The sequence below is a fragment of the Trichechus manatus genome, unplaced genomic scaffold, assembly GCF_000243295.1.
Source record: "Trichechus manatus latirostris isolate Lorelei unplaced genomic scaffold, TriManLat1.0 scaffold00036, whole genome shotgun sequence".
In the NCBI taxonomy this organism is placed as follows: Eukaryota; Metazoa; Chordata; class Mammalia; order Sirenia; family Trichechidae; genus Trichechus; species Trichechus manatus.
Genome location: NW_004443972.1, coordinates 8,662,618 through 8,668,617, shown reverse-complemented (window position 1 = coordinate 8,668,617; position 6,000 = coordinate 8,662,618).

Sequence of the window (6,000 nt, the reverse complement as noted above, 5' to 3'; positions counted from 1 at the left end):
GCTCATTGGAAACCCTGTGAGGCAATTTTACCCTGTTCTATAGGGTTGCTATGAGTCGGAATTGACTAGATGGCAATGGGTTTTTTTTTTTTTTTTTTCCTTAAGGTGTGGTAAATATTTACTGTTCTATTTGTTGTTGTTAGGTGCCATCTAGTCGATTCTGACTCATAGCAACCCTATGTACAACAGAAGGAAACACTTTCTGGTCCTGCACCATCCTCATAATCATTGTTTTGCTTGAACTCATTGTTGCAGCAACTGTGTCAATCCATCTCATTGAGGGTCTTCCTCTTTTTCACTGACCCTCTACTTTACCAAGCATGATGTACTTCTCTAGGGGCTGATCCCTCCTGATAACATGTCCAAAGTACGTGAGACAAAGTCTCACCATCCTCGCTTCTAAGGAGCAATCTGGCTGTACTTCTTCCAAGACAGATCAGTTTGTTCTTTTGGCAGTCTGTGATATATTCAATATTGTTTGTCAACACTATAATTCAAAATCATCAATTCTTCTTCAGTTTTCTTTATTCATTGTCCAGCTTTCTCATGCATATGAGGCGATTGGTTTTGGTCAGGGGCACCTTAGTCCTTAAAGTGACATCTTTGGTTTTTAACACTTTAAAGAGGGCTTTTGAAGCAGATTTGCCCATTGTAATGCATTGTCTGATTTCTTGACTGCTGCTTCCATGGGTGTTGATTGTGGATCCAAGTAAAATGAAATGCTTGACAACTTCAATCTTTTCTCCATTTATCATGATGGTGCTTATTGGTCCAGTTGTGAAGATTTTTGCTTTCTTTATGTTGAGGTGTAAACCATACTAAAGGCTGTAGTCTTTGATCTTCATCAGTAAGTGCTTCAAGTCCTCTTCACTCTCAGCAAGCAAGGTTGTGTCATCTGCATAATGCAGGTTATAAATGAGTCTTCCTCCAATCCTGATGGCCTGTTCTTCTTTATATAGTCCAGCTTCTCAGATTATTTGTTCAGCATACAGATGGAACAAGTACGGTGAAAGGATGCAACCCTGAGACACACCTTTCCTGACTTTGAACTATGCAGAATCCCCTTGTTCTGTTCGAACGACTTCCTCTTGGTCTATGTAGAGGTTTCACGCGAGCATAAGTAAGTGTTCTAGAATTCCCATTCTTCTTATCGTTATCCTTAATTTGTTATGATTCACACAGTCAAACGCCTTTGCATAGTCAATAAAAAACACACGTAAACATTTTTTTAGTATTCTTTGCTTTCAGCCAGGATCCATCTGACATCAGCAATGGTATCCCTCATTCCACATCCTCTTCTGAACCCGGCTTGAATTTCTGGCAGTTCCCTGTTGACATACTGTTCTATTTAGCCACCAACATGTCTTTCCCTTCTTTGCTTAACAAAGGCTTGGATTTCTTTCCTAGAAACACTGTTTCTTCATTCACAACCTGATATAATAAAGAAATTTGATTCTTTCTCTGACTTTCATGTGCTTTGAGTTAAGCCTGGCCAATCTTACATTTTATCCTTCTGGTCATATTGATTGTATCAGGAAAGGTTCTGTGGCATTATTCGAACCATTAAGAATTAGATCCAGATATTTTTAGAACTGACTCAATCTTTCTCATTTGAATCACAGTACAGAAAATTTCTGTGGCTATTTTGTTAATCCTTCCAAAGATTAAAACAACAACAAAGAAAAAAAAAAAAGCAGTTACCATAAAGTCTATTCCAATTCATGGCAACACTGTGTGTGACAGAGTAGAACTTTGTTCCATAGTTTTCTTTTTTAAAAACAAATAATATTTCCTTGTGTTTTTCGTAAAGTTTACACAGCAGTTTAGTTCCCATTCAAGACATTTTACACATATTGTTCAGTGACATTGGTTACATTCTTTACAACGCATGAACACTCTATTTCCTTTCTGGTTGTTATATCTTAGTTTTAAAAAGCTTGTGTTTTTGGTAAAGGTTTACACAGCAGTTTAGGTTTCCATTCAAGAATTTCTACACAATTTGTTCAGTGACGTTGGTTACATTTTTCACAATGCATGAACAGTCTCATCTATTTCCATTCTGGTTGTTCCATTTTCCATAGGGTTTTCAATGGCTGCTTTTTCAAAAGTAGATCACCAGATCTTTCTTCTGAAGCGTCTCTAGGTGGACTTCATCCTCCAACCTTTCAGTTAGCAGCTGAGTGCATTAACCATCTGCATCACCCAGGGATTCCTATATATATATCATATACTGGGTTAATTATTGCTATTATTTTTAATAGTTTTATTGAGATATAAATCACATGTCACAAAATTTATCCATTTAAAGTGTGCAATTTAATGATTTTTCATATATTCATAATGTTGTACAATCATCACCACTCTGATTTTGGAACATTTTCATTATCCCAAAATTAAACTCCATAAGAATTAATAGTCATTTCCCATCCCCGACCTCCCACCCCTAGTACCAGGCAACCACTAAATCTGCTTTCTGTCTCTATGGATTTGGTTGATCTGCACATATCATATAAATGGAAACATACAATACGCGCCCTTTTGTGTCTGGCTTATTTTACTTAGAATAAAGTTTTCAAAGTTCATCCATGTCACTTATATCAGTATTTTATTCTTTTTTATGGCTAATAATATTCCATTGTATGAATATACCACTTTTATCCATTTATCAGTTGATAGACATTTGGGTTGTTTTCACTTTTTGATTATTATGAATAATCTTGCTATGAATGTTTTTGTACAAGTTTTTGTGTGGATATATGTTTTCATTTTTCTTGAGTATATACCTTCTAGAGAAATTGCTAGATCATATGATAACTCCATGTTTAACATTCTGAGGAACTGCCAAACTGTTTTCCAAAGTGACTGCACCATTTTACATGCCAGTAGCAATGTATGATTTTGGTTTCTTCACATTCTATCAACACATGTGATTGTCTGTCATTTGATTATAGCTACACTAGTGGGTATAAAGTACTGTATCTTTGTGGCTTTGATTTGCATTTCCCAAATGACTAATGATCTTGAGCATCTTTTCATGTACTTACTGGTTATTTATATACTTTTTTGGAGAGATGTCTATTCAAATCATTTGCCAATTTTTAATTGGTTTATTTGTCTTTACATTATTGAATCATAAGAATTCTTTATATATTCTGGATATAAGTTCCTTATCATGTATGTGATTTGCAAATATTTTCTCCCATTCTGTCGTCTTTTCACTTTCTTGATGATATTGTTTGCAGCACAAACATTTTTAAAAAAACTGATGAAGTCCAATTTATCTATTTCTTTTTTCCTTTTGTTGCTTGTGCTTTTGATGTCATATCAGAGAAAACACTGTCTAACTCCAGGTCACAAAGATTTACTCCTATGTTTTCTTCTAAGAATTTTGTAGTTTTAGATCTCACATTGTGGTCTATGATGAATTTTGAATTTTATGTAAGGTGTGAGGAAAGGGTCTAACTGTGTTTATTTATTTTGTATGCGCATATCCAAGTGTCCCAGCACCATTTGTTGAAAAGATTATTCTTCCCCTATTTAATCAGATGACACCCTTATCAAAAAATTTGTACTTTTAAAAGATTTTGTGGACAAGGCCAGCTTCATGGATGTGCAGCCTGTGCAGTTGTATAAGACCCCATGCTTAGAAGGGCCCTACATTTAGTTTATGCTTTGCTGTGGCTGTATTGAAATTTATTAAAATTTCTCAATAAGGGGCCCACATTTTCATTTTACATTGGTCCTAAAATATGGAGCTGGTTCTGTTGTGGGAAAACCAAAGTGGGGGCGGGGGCGGTGCAGACTAGAAGCCTAAAGATTTTTAAGAAACTGTTACAGGATCTAGGTGAGAAAAAAATTCTTTGGAATTTTTAAAAAATCTGATATTCACACGTGCAAGGCAAATATTCTCCCTATTTTTCTGTGTCTGGGTGTTTTCTACACTATAGATGTTTACAATTTTAAAATAGTCAAATTTATATCTTGGTCTTCTTGTTTCTAGGTTTTGGGTCTTACTTGAAAAGAATTACTCTCCACTTTTTTAAAGATCATGTTGTCATTAAAAACCTATGAATTTGCTTTCTATGTTTATGATCTTTACTCCAACTTGCTTTTTAGTTTTCCAACATCATTTGTTCAAACATATTTTAACCACTGCTTTGAAGTAAAAACCAGATGTTTAAATGTCCTGGAATTCTATTATTTTTTTGCGGATCAGTTTTTATTTTTTTGCTGCATCATTCTTATACTGCTTCAGTTATTATGCTTTTATATCATATATATACACACACATACATATATATACAGATATGTGTGGGTGTGTATGTGTACATGTGCATAATTTTACCTTCTGACTTTCTTCTTTTTGTTCTTTTTGCACTTTTTCTAGCATTTCTCATGTACATATTTTTCTACATGAACTTCAAAACAATTATGTTAAAAATAAAAACACTAATGTTATTTAATTGGGATTGAATTGAGTTTACAGATCAGTTTATCAATTATTGTCATGTTTATAATGTTAAGTATTTCTATTCAAGAAAAAGACACATCTTTCCATTTATTCAAGATTTCTTTGGTGTCCTTCATATGGTTTCCAAAATTTCATAATATGGATGCTGTAAATTTCCTGCTAGGTTTATTACTAAGTGTGATATATTGTATTTTCAAATGTGGCTGCAAAAAATATCTCCCATCCAATGTGCTTTTCTGCGAGGCGATCTTCCGCATTAAGAAGTGGAGTCTATTTCTACACCTTTTTGATGCTGGGCAGACACTGTGATTTCTTTCCTCAATAGGTGATTACAAAATGATACGGTGCTGGTTCTGGGAATAGCCCTCAATTGGCTTGGCATCTTCTGCCTTTTGGACCCCTCACTCTTAGAATGCTCCCTCTCAGATTTCAGCAGGGCTTTGAACTGGTTCATTCTTGTTCAACCCTTGCTGAGAATTTGCATTTCCTCCCCAGATATACTGAATCAGAATCTACAGTTTAACAAGATCTCCAGGTGATTCTTATGTGTAATAAATTTTGAGAACCACCACACTACTAGTGGTTCTCAGAATTGATCCCTAACCAGCAGCCTTAGCATCACCTGGGAACTTGTTAGAAATGCAAACTATCTGCAGGTGTTCAAACTGGAACAAACTGGTTTGAAGCCCTAGATTTCAGTCACCATGCTGTTAAGAAGCCTATGAAATCTGGAGATGCCATGTGTAGGCCCTCTGGCTGTTAGCCACAGCTGAGCTTCTGGCCAATAGCCAGTTTCAACTGGCAGCCATTCGAGAAAGCCACATTGTTCAATCAGCCTTGAATAACTGCGGCCTTTAGCCAACAAATGATTTCACATGCATGAGAAACTCCAAACAAAAACCACCCAGCTGAGCCCTGTCAAAGCACAGAATCACAAGAGAAGAAATTTGTTGCTTTAGGCCACCGATTGAGGTTAGTTATGCTGCAATGCATAACTTGCAACATAAAACTATTTGTCTTTTTGTTGCTAGTGTAAATGGAATAGTTTTTTTCCCCCCTTCCATTTTATTTACCTGCTTGTTTGCATATGGGAAGGCTATTTTTGTATATTATTTACATATTATTATTATCTATTTTATACACTGAATTTTTAAGCAGTAACTGTTGAATTCTTATATTATTTTAAATTGGTTTAAAATTAATTTTTAGGTTTTTTTCTACAGAAAATCATACCATATGAGATAAATATTTTTCATTATTCTTTAAATATTTATAGTATTTATTTTATTTGTATATCCATTATGGATTAAATTGTCCCCCCAAAAAATGTATGTCAACTTGGCTAGGCCATGATTCCCAGTACTGTGTGGTTGTCCTCCATTCTGTGACCTGATGCAATTACCTATGTGTTATAAATCTTAACCTCTATGATGTTAATGAGGCAGGATTAGAGGCAGTATGTTAATGAGGCAGGACACAATCTACAGGATTAGGTTGTATCTTGAGCCAATCTTTTTTGAGATATAAAA